At 38.9% G+C, this 26532-nt stretch overlaps 1 protein-coding gene across 1 annotated transcript in view; it reads left to right on the forward strand.

Moving 5' to 3' along the window:
• The first annotated feature begins 5438 nt into the window (after positions 1-5438).
• The window catches only part of chrm3b (cholinergic receptor, muscarinic 3b), a 99353-nt gene continuing 78259 nt past the window's right edge, over positions 5439-26532 (forward strand). Inside the window, exon 1 of the mRNA XM_066696953.1 lies at positions 5439-5675. The gene's annotated coding sequence lies outside the window, so the exon portion shown is untranslated. The remainder of the gene's footprint in view (positions 5676-26532) is intronic.

Genomic DNA, 26532 nt, shown 5'->3' on the forward strand with positions numbered 1-26532 from the left:
CAAGTGCACTACTTTTCTTTGGTATCTTTGTATCTTTTGTATCTCTGCGGCTGAGTGCACCTGGAGGATTCTGGGATCATCTCGCCCGTCGTGGGCTGATCAGCAGATCGCTGTAATCAGTGAGGGCTGTGTCAGTTCTCCATCTGACACGGGAAGCCTGCTTTAAATCAAAACAGCGACCCAACCACTGATTGCAAATACCAGATTGCTTCACTTGATAACAGCTTTTGATTTAAAAACGGCCTCCCGGGTTTATTCAAAAGAAAGATATCTTCTAGCTAATTTGCTATTGGCCAGGTGGAGTTGATGGATCGGACTGATCTGGGCCAAAATCACTTGCACTTGTTTTTCGTGGGACTGCAGGATATGTTTGCATGGAAAGCAGGACTCAGGTGCTGTCCAGGTGCAGGGGCTGCATCTTTCAGACTGAGGTTGAATTATGTATTGCTAGAAATGGGTGGAAAGGTTATGATGTTATTTTCAACCTATGACCCAAATGGGCAAGAACATTGAAAAATACATAAAGTGCATAGCTAGAGCATTGCTAAGGTTTGTAGCTTCTCAGGGAATTCAGGATTGAACTGCAACTATCACCCCTGGTCTCAACAACATCACCTCCACACTAAAGCCTAACTATGACAACATTGACGTGGGGATCATTGTAGTTGTTCACAGGGAAACCCAATGAATGCAATCAACCGCTTTTCTGTGTTTTTCCGACGAGCTGACTTCGGGTAATATAGTTTACCACCTAGTGTGCCTCACTCAACAATCATGGATAACCAACTTCATGGTTAAATTACACTTTTAAATCACACGGATTACCACGGCTTCTTGTGTTCATTATTTCAAGATGCACTTTCCAGCAGAAACAGATCAAGGCTCGACTTAAAAGCAGACTCCGCTGCACTCCCAACACCACGACTCGTTAGAACATGATGATTTTAAAGATACACAAAATGCCTGGAGATGACTTCTCATGGGCAAGGCTACTACCCAGCCCGGACGGCCTCGAACCGATAGCGTTTGTACTGCGCACCAGTGTAAATTATTTAAAGTGTTATCCGTGACGGTCGTGATTGAATTAAAGCATTTCGATGAGCATCAGATAATAACCTTTATGATGTCCACAGTGTCCAAACTGCTTTTTTCTACGCAGGAGGCAATTTGCAGATGGCAGATTCTCAGTGATTTACAGTATCTTCGGAGGCCTAATTTGTAGAGCATAATGTGACCAGACAAGGCAACACATCAAGCATAGTTTTGAAGCATGCTCCCTAGTGTGTTTCTTTCAAGGTGAGCTCAAGCCAAAGATTAATAGAAAACTATTTGTTGTTCTATTTTAAAGCCAGGCTATTATTGTTTTCAATTAATATATGAGTTAAATATTCATATTTATAATAATCATGAGTCATAATAAATGAAACCATGTTATATATACAATTAGGCCCATAAATATTTGGACAGTGACACAATTGTCATCATTTTGGCTCTGTACGCCACCACAATGGATTAGAAAGGAAACAATCAAGATGTGCTAGAAGTGTAGACTTTCATCTTTAATTAGAGGGTAGTTACATTCAAAACATATAAAACTGGACGTAAGTCCTACACCGTTCACCCAAATCCATTGTGGTGGTGTACAGAGACAAAATGATGACAATTGTGTCACTGTCCAAATATTTATGGACCTAACTGTAGAACTTTTTATTAAAAGCTTTCCTCTGTGAGGAAGTGAAGATGGGATTTTGTTTTCTTAGTAACAAGCTGTTCAGTTTCAGCTTTTTTGCAGAGAATGAACACGGCCTTCATAGTCATTTGTACCAGTTAGTGTTTTGTTTTGCAACTTTCCCATGATGCTAGATTCTGGAGGTCTGCATAGGAGAACATTCCCATGAACATGCATGTGTGTATGTGGAGAGTGGCTACTACTAAAATAATATTTATTGGCATTTTCCTGTATTTCACATGACATGATTGCTGCATTTTAACTTGGGGTTACCCGTGTTTACACAAGACTAATTGTTACAGTATTTTTCAGAAGAAGCAGCTCTACAGCTTGGTGCTGCTGTGTATGGCACATCCTACACCATACAAACTCAGTCTCCAGTGGTTCTGGAGAGCTTTATTGTCTTTGTTTTCATCCTGTCTGAGCTCTGAATGACTGGATCAGTTGTTTGATTGAATCAGCTATTGACTTTATTTATATACTGATGTGTACATTACCATCCAGTCACTATCAATAACCACTTGATCCAGTACTGGGTCACAGGGCCACTCCATCACAATTGTTCCAAAACTGTTTTGAGAATGGAAAGAGTTTAAAGTTGGCTCTCCAGCACCAAGACTCAGTATCGGTGTCCTGTGCTAGATCTGTCAGTAACAGTTTGCAAAGTAGCCTTTATTTCAGTTGTCTTAGGTGATCATTATCTCTCAGAAAATATTACATTGTGCAGTGGTGGCCTGAGGATTTCAACTGCCAAGAACGGGGGTTCAGTGTCGATCTCCCTGATGTGATGTCAACAGATTTAATTTGACTTTGTGTGCTTGATTTCATGATCACGATTTCAAAGCCTGTTTGGTCAGGTACATAGTATGAGAAAGGATGTCTTTAAAACCACAGATGGCTGTTAACTGCAGTTTGGGTTTTTAGGATAATGCCTGATGTTTTTTTGTGTGAAATCTTGCCACACCATGGCTGAACTGACACACGCCGGGCTCTCCTGTGTTCCTCGAGAATCATCCCACTCAGTGCCGAGAGCTCTCAGCATCCACCATCCTCTCTGTAAGAATATAATGTCATACTCCAGCACTGAAGGAAATGTGTGTTTGTGTTCAAGTACTGTATTGCTTTACGCTGTGAGAAAACATTGGTTGTAAGAGGAAACTGCCTATTTTACCATCCACAAGGACATTCCTGAGAGTGCATTATTTAGCGAAAGCAAAACACTGAGTGGGAAAAATGAATGTGTGTTCCAGTCCAGTGTTTGAAGATTACCATTTGTATCGATGCTACCCAACACTGAATAACTCTCTTTGCAAATGTAATGCTTGAATGGTTGTGGGTTAAATCTATTAATTTGCAGCATAAACAATCTCAGGCTTTTTATAAAGCCACATGCATTTGGATTTTAGCCACGCATTGTCTCACATGCCTGCCTCTCCAACCAGGCAGCTCCCACAAAGGCACGGTCAAGCTAAAATAGCTAACATGGACAGGATTGGCATCTGTGGATATCATCTAACCACACAGATGAGGATTTACAAAATGGCAGATATGGATGAGTTGGAAGGAAGAAATTGCCATTAAAATATCTTATTAAATATATCTATTTAAGCTTACAACAAGACTGTTACAGAAGAAAATGTGTTTGTTCATGAAGAGAGAAAACTGGGCAGAATATAAAATTAAATTTAGTTTCCTATCTCTTTCCCTAAGGTGTCCATTTTGACAAATTGCAATTAATGCAAGGTTAAAGCCTCAGCCTTGTTGTAATTCATTGCACATTACAGTTAAAACAGATAATGCAAACATATCTCTGGGATTCTCAGTTGATGCTGGCAATGAATAGAAGCATTTGTTTTATTACAGAGCAATTTAATCACAAATTTAACAGGGTTGAAAAGGAAATGTAATAGTGTTTGATTTAATTACAGATAATTGTTATGTGAACTAGTCAGGTAACGTATAGTAGCTTCGTAATGTAAAGGCAATTGGAAATTTCAAAAGAAAAGCAGAATTATGGCACTTGTATAATAAGACTGCAATCATGAAAAATGTCATCTAATGTTATTATAATGCATATTCATGAGCCGCCTTTGTACTTTTCTTTCCTTCTGTTTTTAGATCTATTATTGCATTTGTTATTTTAAGGTGGAATTCCCACGTTTACCAAACGCACTTCAGATGAATGACTGTGTTAATAAAACATTGTGTCACTAACAATATATGTATATATCTTTTGATTAAATCGGTTTTTTTCTGTAATGAAAGCAAACATTTATTTTGGTAGTCCCTGTTGAATTGATTTTTTAAGCGTGGGTAACATTGATACATATTTATGTGTGTATGTATATATATAAATATATCACCATCAGCACATATCGATCCACTGCGGGATGAAGGCAAGATGTTTCCACTTGTTTTGATCTACAGCTTCTCTTTTCCACGTCACACCTGCAAAGTGTATGATTTCATCTCCCCATCTTCTCTGTGCTCTTCTTCTGATATTTTTTTCATCTCTTGGGATCCATTCAATAACTTCCTTTGTCCGTCTTTACTCTGTTCTTCTTGCAGTGTGTCCAGCCCATTGCAATTTTATCATCTCTTTTTCAATTATACTTGGAAGTGAAATGACATTCTGTGACATCATTGAAAGAGATACATTGATTGATACAATATATGGTGCGTATGTTCTCCACATCCATCTGGGATTTAGGATCGTTCCTCTAGAGGGCGCCGTGTCCTTCGCTTACCTTTTCATTCATTCGCCAATCGGACTGTTTGTTTGTGGTTGTTTTCTGATTGATGATTTTCTCGTCTGTCCTGTAATTGGCCTAGTAACCCCTTGTTATGAGAGTTATCAGAGCCTGACACACTCATCCATTTCATCTCGTATCTCCCAAGGTAGCTGCGTTTAGATATGCAATGCAGGTGCAAATCCTAGACAAACCAGGCTTTGTTCTTCAGTTATCAGCAAGTCTTTATATTTCCATTATGTGTTCAAGCTGCCCTAATTGAAACAAATGTTACTTTAAACTCAATTGTCCTGCAATTATAACCCCCTACATGCATACACTCTTATTTATCATATATAGTCATATCACATCCTGTTCCTGAATTCTGACTATCAGCTCACCCAAGGGTTTGCATTGAATTCAATTACTATTGATATTGATCCCCGTGGTGCATTGATTTAAACTGAATTGCTACAACTGTATGGGACATCCAATTGTTTAAAATATCAGTCAGGACAAGGTGTAACATGTATGCATTTCCATTTGTGCTCATTTTCGTCATTGCAGTGTAAAGCTTGGTTTTTGGGGAACATGCTGCCATTGTCACTTTTTTGATACTTGAGTACCTTATACGAATCCGTAGAGACACAATAATGGCCCGGTAACACATGCATTTCCTCGGGACTGTAAATGTTTCCATAAGGAACTAAACAGATTGAATAACCGCATTGAGTTTCCTTCAACACAGTGCTGGAGTAAACAAACAAACAAACAAACACATACATAATCCAGCAAAAAAAATACCTGTAGGAATGATTGCAAAACAGGTCTTCACCTCTCCATTTCATTCACAAAATAAACGCCCCTCTCCCCCCGGCTTATATAGAGGGCTGCCGGGCCACCTGCCGCCTACGTCACCGCCGCCGCAGCCAATCCCGGCCGGCCTGCGAGGAGCGCTTCTCCGCCGCCGAGGACGGGGACATTCCGCTACAGCGGTCCAATTAGCGCGGCTGCCGGGACCGGGTCCAATTAGTGGCGGCGAGAGACACCGGGACACTGAAGACCCGACAGGGCTGCGGCAACCAAAGGTGCTACTGTGCCCCCTGTGCCCGAGCCGGGGCTGAACTGCGGCGCCAAGTGGATCTAACACGGGGGGAGTGTATCTGCAGCCTGGTTATACTGTGCATCCTGCCTTGCGTTTTCCGGACGTCCTGGAGGTAGGATGAGTGTGTTCAGTGTTTGCATGGCTGGTATAGCATCATGTGCACAAGTTGGACTGGGTGTCCTGCGGGGAGAGGGGGAGAGGGGGACAGGCTGGGCTGGGGTCTGTGGGACAGGTTGGAAAATGGCATGATGCCCCCAAGAGCATTGGATTTGATCGCGTATTTCATTTCGGGACGCCGTTGAAAGTTATTCTGCAGTTTGTATTGTAGGTTAGTTAGCATCTTGGAATATAAGTAGTAGTGATACATTGTTTTTAGGACGTCTTCACTATTATTATTACTGCTCCGTGTGTGTTTGTGATAATTTAGCCTAGACACAAATAGTCCAAGCCAAAATAAAGCAATACAATAAACATGCACAAGGACAAATGTATGTGCAAAAGCGTGCGAAACAACAGGCATGCGCTCACGCCTATGACAATAAAAATGCATGTCTGTTTCGGGCATCACAGGACCCCAGTCCCCCCTGGACGTCCTCACGAAGTGCTGAAGTAACAAGTGCGGGGCTGAGACGAGCCACTATATATCCGTCCGATTGTATTGTTTGTTAATGTGTTGCTCATTGATGCCATTGACGTGAACAAGCAGCGCAATCCCAGGAGCGGGTTTCTGAAAATGCCTGCCTGCCTGCTGGGCTTCTACCTCCAAAAATGGGATGCATTGCCCACTAAAGACGGTGTCCTCTGTACAACAAAAAACGCTGCTTTAATTAATAGTGGTTAGTTGTCCAGCACTTTTTAGAGTTGCTTTACATGAATGTACAACATAGTCTCTGAGACTGAAAGGGGATGTGGCGGCGGTAGCAGCGCTATAAAGACCGCAGGCACAACCTCTCTGTGCGCCTGTGTATTATGGGTTGCTTTTTTCACACCGCACCTTTTCTACCGATTCAGATCTGACCATCTGAACATTGTGCATATATAAAGGATTTTTGACATATATGCTATTGATGCACACATTATTGCTAATCATACTTCTTTACGTTGTTATTTATTGACGTTGAAACATTTACTAAGTGGAAACTTGCCTTTTCTTGCTTTTCTGCAATTAACGGTATTCATTTTAAAAGCATAACCGAACTGAAAAGCATAATTGAACAATCAATATAATTTATTTTCTGTTTGTATTACCCACAGAAGCCAAATATGTTTCAGATTATATTTGATGATCCTATATTAGAAAAAATGCTATAAATGCAGCATCAATATATATATATATATATATATATATATATATATATATATATATATATATATAGTATCTAGTATATCTAGTATTTTCAGGTACAGGCTTAAGTTTAATGGAAATCATTACAAATCTGATAAAATCTGTATTACAGACGGACAAAAACAGTGGCCTCTCATTCATTTTGCGTTGACAAACAAATCATGAATAACATCAGAAAGGCTTCTTTAAGTTAATTAATTCATGAATTAAAGAGCACCTGCACACAGGCAGGGGGATAAAAACCTCCCTTCACTGCATTCTGTCCGTGTCTGGAATCTCTGTACTGTGTATCTGGTGCTCATTAACACTGTTGTTTAAACAGTTGAAATGGTGCCGGATTAAGGAATGGTAACAGTGGCCGAGCCAAAAGAAATTTGGCGTTCATGGTGTTAGCCTTTTTATAAAATCCAAATGTTTGATCATCCATGAGAGTAAATCTGTTTTTAATGTCATGTGGCTTTGCTTTGTCACAATCTAACAAACAAGCTCAAAACTGTTCACAAAGAATTGGACCGGCCCTAGCTAGTGGCTGGACGCAGGCTTCAAAATAAGATCTTCTGTTGTCATCTCTGGATTGTCACAGCGCTTCCCATTTTCAGAGGAAATTAACGTGTTTTAAACTGACGGCTTGTGATGAACTGTTATTACTTTACATAAATGCACACATGCTGGGATTGATGGGATTGGAGTGCCCATAGAAGGGGTTGAGGTTGTCAAGGTCTTTCAGTAGAATTCAACAATTGAACATACGCCCTGTTAAAGCATTGATTACTTTCCAAGCGTTTCCTGTCCATTTTTCTCACCCGTGACGAGAGTGCTTATGGAAGGTTGAGGACAGAGCTGTTCAAGTCTTTGTTATTCGAAAACGCATTCATCGACTGAAGCCAGAGTGTGACATGTGGCTCGGGAACATTTATGATGTCCCTATGGCATGGAGGCCACTTCCATGTGTGCAAATCCTTGCTATTTTAAAATATCTTTGACAAATGTGGCTCAGCGGGGTTGCGTTTGCTGTTCATTAACTTGAAACTTTGGGCCATCTGTCCCTGGAAAAGGCTGAGCAGTGGAAGGCAGGAACTCGCCCCGTGATTGAGCAGTTATCCCAGTTGTGTCAAAGATGTGGAGATTGTAACGGGAAGCCCTGCTGGCTGGAAAGATGTCTGGCGTGTGCATGTATAAGGACACTTTCTATCAGCCTGTTAATGGGCAGCTTTCTCTCGGCAGAAATGCGCTGCGTCTGCTTTGTAAGCAAGTCAGTATACGAAATCCCAGCAGGTAGAAGAAATACATTCATATCCTACTCATTGATGCTCAGCTCTCCTCACCCCTAGAAAAGTGTCATTGCCCAGATTAGATGTGTTCTCGAGATAGCTCAATTATAATTTGTAATGCCCAGAGAATTGCTGATTCTTCCCCACTACCATGCACTCCGGGGTGAGCTTCCCCCAGATGAAGGAGACGTGCAAGGAAGACCCCTGATTGAAATGCAGGTGTACAGCATGCATCCCTAAAAATGCGCTAGTTTTCTGTCTTTCTTAGCAAATATCCTTATCCAGGGCGACTTAGTTTACAAAAGAAACATTTTACAGCATTACAACGAATGAAGCTGTTCTCACATCTTAACGTATAATAAGCAAACGGCAGCCCAATGAGGACAGGACAGACAAAGTGTATTGTGTATGAAAGTATCATGAACATAGACACACACTGGGTGGACACTTTATAAGGTACACAGAGCTAATAGCGAGTTGCTCCTTCTTTTGCCGTCAGAACAGCCTGCATTCGAGGCATGGACTCAGCAAGGTGTCAAATGCCTGCCACAGGGATGCTGGCCCATGCCGACTCCATTGCTTCCCGTAGTTGTTGCAAATTGGCTGGTGCTGGAACTCTACTGCGAATAGCCCGTACCATCTCATCCCACAGATGCTTGGTTGGATTGAGATCTGGTGCCTGGGAGGCTGCTGCAGTGAGTTGAATTCACTGTCTTGTTCCTGGAACCATTCCTGGACAGCCCTATCCCTGTGGCATGGGGTTTATCCTGCTGAAAACATTCATTAGCAGATGGATGATGCACTGCTGCTGTGAAGGGATGCACCTGAGCGGCAGCGATGTTCAGATGTCCTGTGGCATTGAAACGTGGCTCCACTCGTACCCAATGTGTGTCACAAAAACAAACCCCACGCCGTCACACCGCCACCACCAGCCAGCATTGTTCACACCTGGCAGGATGGATAGATGATTCCTGCAGTTTTCACCATATTCTAGTCCTCCCATCAGGGTGAAACAGCTGGAATCAGGATTCATCATTCATCACCAGTCCAGTCTGAACAAGTGATGGAAAGAGGAGGTGTACCTAATAAACTGGCCACTTAGTGTATCACGCAAAACATACTGTAACTGGCAGAGAAATATCTTCAGATACTTTAAATTCTAGTCTCTAATGACATGTCATTGAAGGCGATCTCAGTAAATGAGCGAATTCAGGCTGTGAAGTCAAATGTGCTGTCACCGGGAGGGCAACTTATTTTCGTCTCAGAAATGTTTTTAAATTAGGGCCCAAGCTGCACTGAAGATACTTTAAAATTCAGGAAATTAAAGAGCACAGACAATTTGGAGAAGATCCTTAAAGGTATTTTAAACAAATCCCTTTCCTATGTTGAGCGTTTTGGTACTGAAGTGTTTTTCCATTCTCACACGAATGACTCATGAATGGCTTTCGCAGTTGTTTATTTTTTTCTTGCTTGTGTGCCTTTTTTCTTTCCATGAAGTAAACATTTGTATTTTTTACAAATTGCTTGTTGTGTAACTCGAGCCAGTCAAATACTTGTGGAAGAAACAATCACGGTTGGCCCTTATCCATCACAGGAACCTTTTGTATTGTGTGTGTAGCATGTGTTTACGTCTGCAGCAAGCCCTGCAGTTTGTGGCCTATTGGGAAATCTCTTTATCATTCAGCTTTACACAAACAACACATTTAATTTGCCTAATTCTATATCCGTGTATACATCATGAATGTAGCTGAAAGAGAGTTTATTTTGTACCCAACTGTTGCTTTGTGTTTATGGCTGCAGTTGGTGCTTACTTGGATCAAGCAAACGTTTAAGGCTGTGCAACAGTTTCTCTATTAAGACTGAATCACACTGGGAATCACAGGACAGGGCAAAGATACTGCAATTTCCAGATCCGTTTTACTCAGATTATCATGTATACACATGTATAAATACATATTCCTGCCTCTTTTCTTGCAGTTATGAAGCTTTAACATGAAACATTTCAAATGTACAGCAGAGTTTAGGCCTATAGATTGCTATAATCCTTCTTATGACCCCGTAGTGCGCTGTTATGACTTTGAAGAAAATGTTTTTCTGTGGCTCGAATTGAATGATTTCTAATTCACTGCACATGCATGGGAGTTTACCCTCTTGTTTTTTGTCGATTTGAAAAATGAAACCTCACCGTTGACGCAGAGCAAGGCATTTCACATCCTGCTGGGCAGAACTTGACATTCTTTTGGGAACTAATGTGATACAACAACAGCGCTGTTTGCACTTATAAGATGGCCGGGTCCCTCAAACATCAGCCCAACAAATAGCCCGAGGGGGGGAAAACAAATGTACCCGTGCAACCTGGCCGGTATAATGAATTAGCAACATTATTCATTTCGAAAACCCAGCGTCGGGGAATCTCTGACAGACATTGGATGAGACACAGACATAGGGCGTCTCTGATGGAAGTGTGATGCGTCTCCTCGCTCGGACACCGTCCTGACAGCGTTCCCATCTGTGCCTAATTTCATTCCTCGCTCGCTGCTCAGGAAAACATTACACTGTTTCTAAGAGCTTATTAATGCTAAGAGCCTTAGAGTGGAACATTTCACAAGGAGTGACAGCGAGGCGGTAATGAATGAATTAGAAAATGAATTCAGTAAGAAAAAAACAACCTCCTCTAGAAGGGAAGCATATGAGATATGACCAATCTGTAAAAGGACACAGACAAGACTGCTTTCTATTCATAAGACCTTACAATACTATTTTAGCTGACACGATCACATGTTATTAACTGCATAAGATATCACCGCTGATATGAGCGTTCTAGGATCTGTCACATGATTCCCTCCACGGGTATAGATGGCAGGGTTTGATTTTCTGACTGATGCTGCACTGGTTTAATAAGTGCATTTCAGCCCTTCATCACTTGCGGTCCATTGTATGTCATGTTGTACGTTAAGTAGAAAGAGATGAATGCATAACTTGAGTTGCATCAGCTGTAAGTCCTTAATTAAAGAGGTCTAAACATTAGCTTTCTGGGGAAATCCTAATGGATGTTGCCTAACCGTTTCTATCATGGAAAAGATAAAGTCTTTGACTCATTGTGCAGTCCTTCAATTCTTCAATTCTGCGTAATTGAGTAGATTAATATTATCTCTATTACCTCTTATCATTTTTATATTATTTATCCAGGAGCAGTGGGTTACACAGTCGCAGGCTGTCAAATTAATATATGGTGGCAGTCTTTGCAAATGATGCAATGATGAGTCGAGTCAGAGTCTCATTGCTGAATTTTGCAAACACATTTGTATAATTTAATAAGGGCCGCTTGTGGCTCTTGTGTAGTAAATGGCCAGACTAGTAGGCAGTAGAGGAGAGATTGTTTGATATATAGATAATGATGACAGAACTGACATTGTTTTAAGTTTGATTTAATTCTTTAGATGTAACTGTAGCAATCGGTGTATGGTAGATGAGAATAGATGCGAGGGCTGGGGAAGGGTTATATGGCGATCGAAAGTAGACACCCTCCCATTTCTTATGTTTAGTGAATGATTGTTTAGATTAAAGCCTGCCTTGAGATCAGTTCAGTTACATTATTAAATTAATAATGGGAATCAAAAAAGCTAAGATACTCTGCGTGCAAGACAGTTTAAACAGGAATTATTTGTAGGAGGAATAGGAGCAAACCACGTTTGACATTCGTGGCACAAGGACTTTAAGGGGAGAAAGACCAATTTTCTGGGATCCTAAGGAAATCTCAGTGATATACTGTTTAGGTGGAGAAAATCTGAAAAGTTTATTTATGTATTTATTTAACACATTCAGAGAATTTCGTTTTCATTTCTTTCAACTTCCATTCCAATCTGCAAAGCTTGGACTGTTTCCAAGGTACTTGCGTTTGATGCTTCATTTACTTGAAATACTTTAGCTACAAGGGATTAACACTGTGGTTTGTTTTCATATTTGCAGTTTTTCTTCTGTTGTGTAACAGACTGATAGAAGTAAGTCCCACGGGCATAATCCATTTATCACAAAACGGGCCTCTATTTCTGTGAAGAACTATCGCAGAATTGTTTTAGATTGCCGGTTTTCTGTTTTAAGCATGTAAACAACTTGTTTCATTATTTTTTTCTCATTCGGTTTGATTTATTTGTTTATTTATGTTATCTTTAATCACTTTCCAACATTCACTCCCCTACGGCTTGGCGTACGTATAGAACAAAATGAATCGTCTCTTTTGTGTTTCTTTTAATTCTTAGAAATGCCAGAACGGTTTTATAATATATATATATATATATAACATCCCACGTTTTGAGTATTCTAGAACTTATTATTTTGTGCAGACAATTTATTTACTATTCCCAATATTATTTAGCCAATAACAAGACTTGTTACATATATATTTTATCTGTACATATGTTCTCATGACTCCTGTGGAAGATTCACTTCTCTCTCTCGATCCACTGTTGTGGTGTGAACGCCAGTGAAGGTAAACAAGAGATCTCTCGTCTAGCTGTTGGCCATCCTCATTTCACTCTGTAGAGCAAATGAGCAGATGTTGCCGAGGTAGTGAATGAAGAAGAACAGGGTCTGGCAGCCTCTGTTTGGCTCTCGTTTCAGTGGCGCACACAGCTGCGTGGGTGAGGAGTCACCACAGGCAATCTTCCCTCGCCGGCCAATAGGAGCGCAGAGGTTAGATCTTGCTCAGATCCCCGGGGAGCAGACTGACGACCTTTAGGCATAATGCCACTGACTTGACCTCCCTCTCCAGATTCGTGACAGTAAATGAGACGAGGGGAGAGGCCTTCTTTCACTCTCAAATCGATTCAAATCAGATCTGGGTTTTACCGTGACATTTCTATTATTACAAGAGCTATTATTAAAAATGCCCCCAAAACAGCTGAATGGACACTTTCTATTTAATATGAAAGTGAGCTAATTACATTTTGATGGGAATCCGATCCTGTGACCTTCCCTTCGTATTTTTTCATATTGTACAAGTTAATATGAGAACTGGCACACCAACACATGTTCCCGTGTGTTTGGATCTACTCTGAATGTAAAGTAATAATGGAAGCTGCGGATTAGTGATGGATTGCACTAGTTTGGGAAATTAGTTGATTGTATTTTCTTTGCTTAAAATGCTGTCAGGTGTTTAAGGCACTTCACAGTTAGTGATGGCAATAACTCTTACTCTTTTTCGAAATTCATTTTCAGAAAAATAAGCCATTGGTTTTTATCTTCACCTGTGGCCTTCATTTCATTATCTGCCAAGGGTGCTTACGTCTCTCTCCATGCTAATAGAATATCTCCGGCAAAATGAAGAAAGTCACTCCGAGGTTGAAATTTCACCACGCAGGAGGTTCAAATTGAAGTATACTATTAAGAGATTAAGAGGTGAGGGAAATTCACTGTTTTGACTAACCTTCCTTTAGGGTTAAGCTTCAGTAGAGGACATCAAGTGAGAAATATATGTAAAGTTATACGCTATCCCAACAATCTTCTCGTTTCTTATTAGCATGGAGTAGATAAAGATTAATGCTGCTAGGGAGAGGAGCTCAATTAGAATAAAGATATACTGTCTACTTATTTTACATTTCATATTTCCTTGTAATCTCCGTCAGTGCAGTTGGCAATTTTCTCCACACTTCGGGGGGGGGTCACGATACGGTTAAAACTAATAGGGTCTGTTTCTTTTCTCCTGCGAAAACAACAAGGTCAGAGTCCCTCTCATAACTGACTCCTGCGTTCTGCACAAAATATGTTTCAACATTTTAGTAACTTTTTGGAGAAGCCAGGAGGTTTTTTCCTGAAGAGATGCATTCTTTGACAGGACTTTGACAGTTTTCTTCTTGTGCTTTGTATTGGATATTTTAAAAGTGTAGCTGGTTCGTTCTTTCAGTGAATACATGGAAAATGACAAAACGGAGCAGAATGGAAACGCTGGGATTAAATATTGAAAGGCGTGAGATTGAATTGTTCTGAACCTTTGTCGCCTTATTTCTTACGTTGTCTGTGATATAATACGTTTCCTCTCCATGCTACCCTGTTTAATACAGGAGAACAGCAGTGACTCATCTCCCTCAGACACAGAGATTTAATGAGTCTTTAAAAATCGAGACGCTAATTACTGAGGGTCTGCCCAATATTTTTGCAGAAGTTTTTCAGAAAACCTCTCTGCCATTACTCCCCAATTTGTACTTCCCTGGGATCTGTCTTTCTGACAGTGATATATTCTTTATAATGATATGCCCTATATGCCTTTTTACCTGTCATGATATCCGGGCATCAAAGATAATTGCAGAAAACATTTTCAGACAACTTGTTTTATGAAGTTTCATTTGTTCAGGCTTTGATATTTAATATGAGTCGTAGGTAGCATGAGTTACATATTTGCTGAATACATGACCTCCTAGGTTTCCTGATCATGTTTGTGTATTTTAAATAATTATTTTACAGCAGTAGCGAATAAACACATTTTCACTAAATGAAACTATTTTTTCCTAATGGAAGTGATTAACACTTCAGGCATTTTTATTCTGTAATGCTATTGCTCTGATTTTAAGCTGTTTTGTGGACCTTTCATTTAAATCTTCATTTAAAACAGGGTTTAAATAGATATTCCCGGAAGATTGTTAAATGTACCATTCTTATGTAAAAATGCAGTTTTTTTTTTTCACCCTTGCCTTATATGGTCAACAACTTTCAACTGGTTCTGCTTTTATCACCTTTGCCTTTCCAATAATACCAAATTTGGGTACTTCTGCAGTTTCCTTTCACTCTACTCTATTTACTTCAATTCATAATCTTAGGTTACTAATGCTAAAATACTGTAATCATATTATATCATAGCTAAAGGAATTCTATTAACCCTGACATTGAATGACTGTGTTTATAGAACTGCAGGTTTCATTTGTCAGTGATATCCAATACATACGAGTATATACAATACAAAATAATGAATAATCTTAAAAGAAAAATCTGTAGCATATATTAGTGACCCATTACTGGATGAAAATATTTCCACTTGCTTTTTAGATAAAAGTATATAATAATCATCTTTATTTAATTTGTTTTTTCTCTGTTTGCTCTCAATTCACTGTTTGATGTATAGTTTCTAGGGAAAACACTTAAATATAATTAAAGTAGTTGTGCTTAATGGTAATTGTAATGGTGACCGTACATCATTCTGTGAATTTGTGTTTTCCACAGACCGCATGGCAGGAAGGCAACTGCCTAATAGCTCATAGCACTGGATCATTTTCTGTGGCTTTTAGCTCTAAATATCTGATTTTGTCCCAATTTTTCATTCATTTTGACAGGCCAAATCATTTTGAAGTTATATATCTTTGAGACAATCATTTAAGTGCTTTGCGCTGATGAGCTTTGTGCTGAAGACTGCATCCCCGATAGACCTTTATTGCTGCTCAGTCCAATTCTGTCATCAGGTTTCCAAATGTGTTTTTCTCTCCAGGCTGGTGTGGACAAACTATAAAGTACTCATCCATTTATAGGAGTCTTAGTCACTCAGATAAAACTGCAAGCGAAATTGAAAAATGGATACCATTCAATATATTCATTATAAATTAATACCCAAGGTTCTATGAGAAGTGGCAGAATGCAATTAAGACTTAATTAGTTTGTTTTAGCGTCTCAAGTCAGGGCTATCATCCAGTGTTGTGTCTCTTCTTCAGTGTTGATAAACACTTTAATATTGGAGTAGTTCAGTGTAATATATTTGTATTTATTTATGTAGAGACAGAGAGAAGATGTTACACAAATCAGTGATACCTTGTATTCATTTTAAATTTATGTAATGCCAGTTTTGGTGTTCCTTTCAGTAACCACACTTTAATACTAGTCATACTTACATAAACCATAATCAGCAATAGTATTTTCAACACACGTTAGTCTTTTACAGCGTGAACACGAGGCCCAGACAGGTTTTCATTTAGACGCATTTAAAGGTTACAATTGCGTTCACGGTTCATTGCCTGAGCAAAAAACACAGCTTTAAGTAGCGGTGGAGGAAAGAAAATGCTTATGGCTCATATCACAGTGCAAATAACTGCAGAATTTACTTTGTATCCACAGCACATTGAAGGTTAGTACAGCTGACTGCTTCTGTCAAACCACAGCTCATAAAGCACATTATGAGGTAAAGTCAAACACAATTGGAAACACCGCTGCAGTGGTAGAAGTATATTGTATCTTTATGATGACAAAATTGAATTTGCCGAAAATAAGATGCTACACCATTTAATCTGCACTGGATTCAATCTCCAAGTGTCAGATTTATTTTCTCTATGGCATTGTTTCACTTATTTATTTCCCCTTTTGTTATGCAGGATTTTATTAACTAGTTCTTATTATGTTTTACTGGTGCATTTGTAATGCACCATACATGACTAAACTGAAAACGGAAAAAGTCTAAGGCAGGGACAATTATATCCAAATTGACTATATTTGCTTGATTATATTTACCTACAAACTGTAATGCTAGAGATTTGCTGTTCAGATCTGGAGTAAAAACATGTACTTCAAAAGAAACTAAATTTAGTATTTGTTCCATTCACTATCTATACCTCCTAATTAAAGGACAGCTCGTGCCCAGATAGCTTTTATAGTTTTGTGTGTAATAATTAATCGCCCTCTGTTTTATTCTTAAAAGGATTTTTTTTACTACGCTGCTTTTCTTTAAAGCTCCGTTCATCAGCCTAACTTAAGAAGCATGATGCCTACAGTCATTTTGGTTATATAAAAATGGAGAGGTTACACAGTTTGTCCCTGTAACTTTGTAATAGTTTTCATGTCAAATTCTTAATTCTCTGCAACAAGAACCATATGAACATTTTGTATGAATGGCAAAGTGACAGATAACCTTTATTTTATGATTCATAATTATAACTGATGACTATATTTGTGGTGACGTGCAAACAGGAAAAAAAAGAAACAGGTGGACTAATTGTCAATCTTTGCAATCATCATCCAGGTCAGTCACTTCGTTAGTGAGGCCATGCATACATTAATAGCTGCGACATATTTCTAAGGCACAGAATTGAAGCACAGCAGGTAGAGATGATGGCAGCAGGGGTTTGTGAACGATTGCGTGACACTGCAAATAGAAAGACCTGTCCCTGCGAAGACTTTTTATATAAATAAGGTGATTAATCAGAGCTGTTCTCTACTGAGTTAAGGTGCCTGTTAATCATGTGAAAGAAAAGTTAATGATACATTTACAAAAAAACTAAACAAACAAAGATGTTAATGTTTGTGGGCTTTGTCTCGCCAACCTTGATAAAGATGACCAACAAAGGTTGTATAAAATTACTGCTCAGAGAAAATGTTTACTTTTAACAAGTCATGTTTTTTTCATGGTTTCATGGTTTGTCAAAATGATTGGCATCCCTAAAGATTCTTCTGAATTAAATTAAATCTGCATTAACATTCTTACTTTTTTTAGTACATCTCAGTCTGAAGCAACTGCATTGTGGCTTTCTATGGCTTCCTGTTTCACTGGGGTATAAAGATGTAAAATCCATTTGTCATCCATCACCCTGGGGAAAGGCAAAGAACTCACACATGAAAAGAGATGGATGGTTGTTGTATATTTAGCTAAAAACACAAATATACTACTTTCTACTATTAGGGCAATAATTAAGAAGTTCTAAACCAGTGGAACCTCCTACCTACTGTAAAATATGGTGATGGATCTTTGATGTTATGGGTCTGTTTTGCTTCCACTGGTCAACGGCATCATGAACCCTACCAAGTACCAGGACACTTGAGTACTGGAGGCACGAATTACTGCAAACAAGGGTGCCAATAATTGAGAAATTTATAATTTGTGTAAATTTGGTCGATTCCCTTCAATCAAGAATAATGTTCAATGTATTCCACAAGTTGGAAGAGTACAATTTAGCTCAATACCTGTGTTGAACAAGGGAGCCAATAATTTTGGAGGTAACTGTGTGTGTATATATGTGTGTGTGTGTGTGTGTGTGTGTGAGAGTATTTATTTATTCAGACCAGCCAGGTTGTTAGGCTCAGTGCAGATCCAGAGGTGTTTCTGATTATGTTCTGCTAAATGGGTAAATGTGCCGTGCTGTCTGATTATGATGTGTGTTTTAACCAATAGAGTCTTGACCCCCTCTTGTGCCATTGAGGTTTTCTGTGATTTAAAGTGGCCAAAGTGTACAAAATTGCAGCAGTCATTTATATATATATATATATATATATATATATTAAGATTGTGAATTTGTTTTAATGATGCAGTTACAATTGATATACAGCACATCATATTAAAATCTTAGACCTAATCTTTAAGGAATTGCTAGGTGTTTCTAATTAAGCCTTTACCGTATAATTTTACAACCATAATAACTCTTTACTTTTTGAAGAACACTTACAGCGCAGTGTTTTCAACATAATTGACCTGCATTTTGAGAACATACCGCATAGCAGCATGAAACCAGCAGTTTGATTTTAGCATTCATGAGAGAGTATCGGGAACCCTTTTGGGGACGCGTGATGGGTGCCTTCTGCAATCCAAGCATACATTATTACTGTAAGGCTGCTTGTGTAGCTATTTTAATCCAAAGCCTGTAACAAACGATAGCATGGGAATACCAACTGCGTCGTTGAAAACTGTATAATACACCTTTGAAACCTCCCTAGGGAGTATTTTCATCTGGATTGCTGCAAAGAGCGATCTTATTTACAACCTGAATCAGCCAATTACTCCACTTTACTTGTTACTTGACTGTTTTAGAAGTGAAAGAAAATTAAAGAAAAAACAAAAACAGGAAACTTCAGAGAAAATGACTTGTTGATGGCTTCTGCAAGTTGTCACAAAAATGCTCATCAAATTATATGTTTGGTTATGAAAGGTTACTTAACTTAAGGATTATAAAAACATGTTTTGGATTTATTTATTTGAATTGTGGGCGATTTGACAGCAAGTGTGGATGCTAAAGACAGAAAAATAGTAGTGAGAAAAGGTACCAAGATTTGCAGGTATTCTCCACTGGAATGGTATATCATCTTAATATCCTCTGTTGTGACAACATTTTTGTATTATTTATTTAATTTAATTCGTTTGTAGGTGGAATGAAGGTAGTATCGATGTCAGCTGATCGTTGTACAGCCACGTGGAGCCATCTCTGTGCCTCTACGGCGTTTCTCTACCATTTTGATTTTACGAGAGATTTCTGATTTTCCTCATCTGGCAGTAGAGGCTGCTGGACAAAAGAGTAAATGGAAAACCTTTAAGAATAATTTCAACCACACACAGCTGTCTTTCGTATGCTCAGGGCGTTAGTTTAAAAACAAAGTGACATAAACGAGGTGTGATTTTTACAGTGGATTTGTAGGAAGAGAATTTATAAGAGAATTCTAAATTTTAAAAACAAAACAACTTTTGTCCTTTGATTTTAGTGCTTTATATAAACTTTAAACGCTAAGTAGGGTAGACATATTTTCATTGCAGTTGCAGGATTTATGTAGTCCTGCACTTTAAAATTGATAATAATAAGGAGATTATCCCTGGAATGTGTAAATCTGGCAAGACTTAAAAGTCACTAGGAACAATAAGCAATACTGAAAATGACAGTTTGTATCACAAAGATATAATGGTGAACTTTACAGGCTGTTAATCTAGATAAAACCGGAATTTTCAATGATTACACATAAATCTACCAGTTCTATTCAAACATCATGGAACCCTCTGAAATAAATGAAATCTCTCTCTCTCTATATATATATATATCTTTTTTTTACAGAAACAACTATTCAAGTAATGATTTAGCATTAACAAAGAATTTGAATTACGCATCCAACATATTTAACAAGAAGAAAAGCATCAGATTGTTCTTCCTTGAAATAACTATTCGACTAGTGTTATCCCATTATCAAAGAATGTGAATGAGGAATTTTTGGGGAGAGAAATTCTAGTTTGCCATTAAAATACAGATTCTCAACTGGACAGACTGGATTGTGTGATTATTACTTTGCCACATCAAATCCTGCTGCTGACGGGAAAGGATCAAGGACTCAGCTTTTCTTGCAAGTTTTAAACTTGAGAATACTGTTGTATGTTCTCCAGTAAACTTGAGTTCTGAAGTCATTTGATTTGCAAGGTATTCATTATTGTTGTCATCTGTCATGTTTTAAACCTCCTTCCATTACATTCATAATGAGGAGCAAAGGCAAAAATAGTGTGATAGTGACAGGATGGCAATTGAAGCTCCTGTGTGTCTGTGTGTGTGTGTGTGTGTGTGTGTGTGTGTGTGTGCTTGGGCACTTATATATAACGAAACCTTCAATCCAAGTGTATTACAACAATTGCACCGTAGCTGAGTTTTAAAGTGGTTTTTCTTTTGGCTGGCTCTGGAGATGAAGCTGATGTTGTGGCAATAGTTCAAATGGACTTTGATGGGTGAGAAGTTTTATTAGAGTCTGCGTTGTTTTGATGATAAAGAACAAAAGCGGTCTGTGTTTCATGTTATTCTAAATTTGAGTATTCAAAGAACTTTTTTATACATTTGTAATAAAGACCCCTTTTTCATTGCTTATAAATCCATTTGATAATAAGCACATTGATACAGTTTTGTTCTGCCCTTCCTAGAACCCTCGTGTTGCTAGGATTTAATTTCCTTGCCTGTTATTGTGAAAATTCGAACCTTCCCTCGACATATGAACACATTGCATAATGGTCACTTCAAGAGAATAAAAATCGGCCATTTGACTTAACTGTAACAATTCAGTCATACTGTAATGCCAAATAATCTGTATTTAATGTACATAAAGTGGAGCCACTGATAAGCACAAAACATATTTGAAATATAATAACATTTTATTTTATTTGCAGCAGCTTTATTCAATATTTGACCATAGTAATTAATGTTTATATGCATCATTCAGCATCTCTTAGATTATTGCTGCCTTATGTTTTGCTTGTACTGTGGGTTTCAATTCAGTGTGGCTTTACTGAAAGACATGTTGAGATATTTCCATATGAGGTTCTTTTAATGCAGTCAGACATGATAAATACATTTCTTTATTAAACTGTTGGAGTGAGACGGTCATTGTGAGACTACCTACCTACCCATAAATATATATATATATATATATATATATATATATATATATATATATATATGTATATGTATATATGTATATATATATATGTATATGTATATATGTATATATATATGTATATGTATATATATATATATATGTATATATGTATATATATATATATATATATGTATGTATATGTATATATGTATATATATATATATATATATATATATATATATATGTATATATATGTAAACCAGCACATATGAAAAAGTCTACAATCACCAGCATTCCTCAGTAATCCTTGGTCTGAGCATAGCTATTTACTTTTTCTGCACATAATCATTTATTGACCATGAATAAGTCTTTCTGGATAATAAAATAAGTGCAGATAATGAAGATAGATATTTGTATTATTCTTTTGGGGGTTTCAGAATGGTCCCTTTGAGACAAACACTTAAGAGTGGACAAAAACATAAAGGTTTTCGAGACTTATTAAAATTACAAGATTAATCTTCTTGGTATTTGTGTAGGAGGTTAATTACACGACTGGACTCACATTAGATGAGAAATTCCCACACGTAGAAATTCTTCATTAAGAAGACAATGAAACACACTTAATTACCTCTTTCAAAATAGACCAATCGCAGCAAATCGTCTTCACATTTCATTTAACTCTTGCTCCACTGGAATGTCTATATTACACAGATGGTAAAATGTTGTTTTCTTAGTGGTGTTCTGTGTATAGAATTAATCCTGCACTTGATGTATTTGATAATTATTTTCACACTACACATCTGCAAAACTCTTGTCAGAAACCTTTGCCAGGTTTAAAAGCAGACAAAAGCACAGTTGCCAACCTCCAGGATTGTCCAGAAGTCGCTATAAATCACAAACGGAACACACGCCACTATTGTGAGCAATAGTGAGCAATCACTTAAAGGAGAATAAAATGTCAGTTCAATATTGATGATCAGGTAATGAATAGTTTCATTCCTATTTAATTTGACAGGAATTTAGAAAATCGTTTTGATTGAACACTATTTAAATGTCATGCCTATACTATCTTAGGATGTAAAACAAAACGCAAAAATGTAACAGCAGAAAATAATACAATCACAAATATAAATAAATAAATGTCCTATTTTATAGGCTCTGTATAAGAGTTTCAGATTGCTTGTGGGCCAGTTCTCAAAGCCATTATTTAATCTGATAAAAGCTTCCTGACAACATCCTACACAAGTTGACCACCCTAATAGAAAGAACAGTAAAATTAATGAATTGCCCTTGAATATCATTAGCTCCAATGATAATCTGCAATTTGTGAAATCCACAAAATGCATTTTTTGTATCTAACTCCTCCGAGACACAGGCCAAGGCTGAGACAGATCTGAGCTGGTTATGCATTCAGTCTGATCACGGTTCTCTTCATCAGCACGCCATGGGTAGATGGCTTAGGCCAGCAGATGTGACTTTACAAGGACATGCCTCTGAACTTCTGTTAGCCAGAACCTCCTGTGGAATGCGCATGTCCCTAACGCAGGCTCAAACGAGACTGTGCAATTACACAAGACCTGGGAGGTCCAGGAGGGTCACTCATTCCTCTCGGAGAGTTGAAGGAGAAACAGTCAACTGGACCAGGAACAGTCAGGCACAGTGCATTGTGGGTATGCCCTTTTTGATGCGGAGTAACTGCCTCAGTGCAGACGGGGAGAATGGGTTTACAGTCATCAGAGTGATCCTAGTTGTTTCAAAGAGTAATAAGCTTAAAATAGACCTTTCAAAATGACAGGAAAGTGTTTTTGGAGGACTTTCAAGAATCAATGTACCTTCAGGGCTGAGTAAGCAATAGAGATCATATTCCTCAAGAGTGGCTGGAGCTTTTCTCTTGGCCTGTGTCCAGCTGATTTCAGTTCTTGTTTCTTCTGAAACACAAAGCCGTGTGCGTGGTTTTGGGTTGATTGTATCTTCGATGTATTATTATTTATATTTGTAGCTGTGTTTTGTTTTTCTGTATTTTATTTGGTAAAACATGGGACAGTTTTACACATTTCTCCTGGTCCCCCATGAGGATTGTTGTTTCTCTGGAGGAGAATTGTGAATAAAAGAGGATTCATTGCCCTTATTTCTGCCAGATGCACACATTTATCCCCCCCTTTTCACAATAATGAAATAGATAATATTTCTTTACATCACCTGAATGTCACCTTTTATTACCATGAGGTTAGCCTATATCATAAGAACATAAGAAAGTTTACAATCGAGAGGAGGCCATTCGCCCCATCGCGCTCGTTTGGTGTCCATTATTAACTAAGTGATCAAGGATCATATCCAGTCTGTTTTTGAATGTTCCCAAATTGTCTCTTCAGCCACATCGCTGGGGAGTTTTTTCAGATTGTGACGCCTCTCTGTGTGAAGAAGTGTCTCCTGTTTTCTGTCTTGAATGCCTTGAAGCCCAATTTCCATTTGTGTTCCCGGGTGCGTGTGTCCCTGCTGATTTGGAAAAGCTCCTCTGGTTTGATGTGGTCGATGCCTTTCATGATTGTGAAGACTTGGATCAAGTCCCCACGTAGTCTCCTCTGTTCCAGGGTGAGGTTCAGGTCCCTCAGTCTCTCAGTAGGACATTCCCTTCAGACCAGGAATAAGTCTGGTTGCTCTCCTCTGAACTGCCTCTAGAGCAGTGATATCTTTCTTGAAGTGTGGAGCCCAGAACTGTCCACAGTATCCAGATGAGCTTTAACTAGTGCATTGTACAGTCTGAACATCACTGCCCTTGTTCTCAATTCTACACTTTTGACAATATACCCTAGCATTGTGTTTGCATTTTTTATTGCTTCCCCACATTGTTTGGATGGAGAAAGTGAGGAGTCCACATAGACTCCTAGGTCTTTCTCATGCGTTACTTCATCTAGTTCTATTCCTCCCATAGTGTAATTATAGTGGATATTTTTATTACCTGCATGTAATACCTTGCACTTGTCCACATTGAATTTCATCTGCCAGGTGTCGGCCCACAACTGAATATTATCCAAGTCCCTTTGAATAGCCTGTGCTGACGAGATTGTATCTGCTGAGCCACCTATTTTAGTATCATCTGCAAATTTCACAAGTCTGCAAACTATCCCAGAATCCAGATCATTAATATAGATTAGAAAAAGCAAAGGCCCTAGTACTGATCTCACTCCAGTTAGAAGCAACTCCTCTAATCGACACCCTCTGTTTCCTATACATCAACCAGTTCATAATCCATCTACTTACATTACCCTGAATGCCTACAGCTTCCAATTTGTGCCGCCTCATACCTTCAAGGTTTGCTTTTCTAAAATTGTAGACCGTTGTTTTAGACTTGGTCCTTGTTTTTTGAAAGAATGCCTCAAAGCTAACCATATTGTGATCACAGTTTGCCATTGGTTCTCCAACTAGTGTCCCTCTGACTCTGTCTTGGTCATTTGAAAATATCAAGTCAATGCATGCGCTCTCTCTGGTTGGTTCCCTGACAAATTGAGTTACAAAGCAGTCATTTACCATCTCAACCATTTCCATTTCTGTAGTCCCAACTGGGCTTTCCCAGTCTATGTTTGGGAAATTGAAAACCTCCCATGATAACAGCCACATCCTTGCTACATGCAGTCCTGATTACACTGTACAATGCAACATCTTGCTGAATATCTGAGTTGGTTGGCCTGTAACACACTCCTACCACTAATCCTCCATATCTTTTATTTAAAAGTTTGACCTACAAAGATTCTGTTGCGTTACTGTGATCTAATTTGAGTTCTTCTGCCTCAATGTCATTTTTCACATATAATGCTACCCCACCACCTCTTCGATGTTGCCTGTCCTTCCTAAACTGTGTGTATCCTTTCAACTTGTATTCATCCCCATCATTTTCTGTAAGCCATATTTCTGTCACTCCTACAACTTCATAGTCACCCGCCAGCACTGTGTCTTCTAAGTCTAACATCTTGTTCCTTATACTCCTGGCACTGAGGTACAAACATTTCAGGACTTTCCTACTATCAGTTTCCCTTGGTTTTCTTTCCTTAGAGGAACATCTCCCATTGTCAGAGCTCCCTGCCCCCCTGGTCCCTAGTTGAAAAGATTCTCAATTTCACTGCACATACGCTCTCCCAATGCATTAGCCCCCCTTCTGTTTAGATGTAGACCATCCGGTTTGTACAGGTCCCATCTATCCCAGAAGAAAGACCAATGCTTCATAAATCTAAACCTCTCTTCCCTACACCAAGATTTCAACCACGTGTTAAACTTTCTAATCTCTGCCTGTCTCCCTGGCCATGCACGTGGAGGTTCTGCTCTTTAGTTTCTTTCCTAACTCTTTAAATGTGTCTTGCAGAACCTCTGCCCTACCTTTTCCTATGTCATTAGTTCCAATGTGGACCATGACCAGTGGATTCCCCCCGGCTTTGGCCAGTAGCCTGTCTGCTATTTTAGGGAGATCTGCAACCTGAGCACCAGGCAGGCAAGATACCATGCGGGTCTCCTTATCACTAGAACACACTGTGTGATCTACGCCTCTAAGAATTGAGTCTCCTACTATAACTACCTCCCTGTTCTGGGGGGGAGTGGGCACCATGGTGCTCTGGTGCTCAACTGCCCTCCCATCACCCTCTGAGCTGTCACTGTCCAATTCAGTGTCCAGCAGTTGGAACATGTTGGGCATTTCTAGCTGTTGGGATGTCTCTAAGGGTTATGCATGCCCTTTTCTGTGTTTACGACCTAACTGTAACCCAGCAGTTCTCTATGCTGTCCTGCTCTAAGGTCTCAACTCTCCTAGGTTTTGGCGTGCACACCATCTCTCTCATGGGCTGATTGACTAATTCTTCCATATCACTAATACAGCGCAGATCAACAAGCTGAGCCTCAAGATCATGGACCTTGAGCTCTAGGATTTCAACCGACAACGTTCACAAATTAAATAATTTTGGATGAGTTCATGAGTTTCTTTTTTTTTGGGCTCTTGGTTTCTGTCCCCTGGTCAACGGCTTGACTTTTTTGTCACCGAGAAACAGCACAGCTCTTTCTCAACAGCAGCTTTAGTACCCTTTTGTCTACCTGCCGCCAATTCACACCTAACTGGCTCCAACTGGATCCACCTGGCACAACTCACTTAACTGAATTCCTGCTAGTCCTAGACTAAGGGCCTGATTAAATCAAAACTTTGACCCACCCGCTAATAGAAAACTACACAACTGTACTCAGTTGCAGCTTCATTTTTAGTAAGATGCCACTTTCTTCTAATCATAAATGTAACC

Source organism: Amia ocellicauda, chromosome 23 (assembly GCF_036373705.1).
Source record: "Amia ocellicauda isolate fAmiCal2 chromosome 23, fAmiCal2.hap1, whole genome shotgun sequence".
Lineage (NCBI taxonomy): Eukaryota > Metazoa > Chordata > Actinopteri > Amiiformes > Amiidae > Amia > Amia ocellicauda.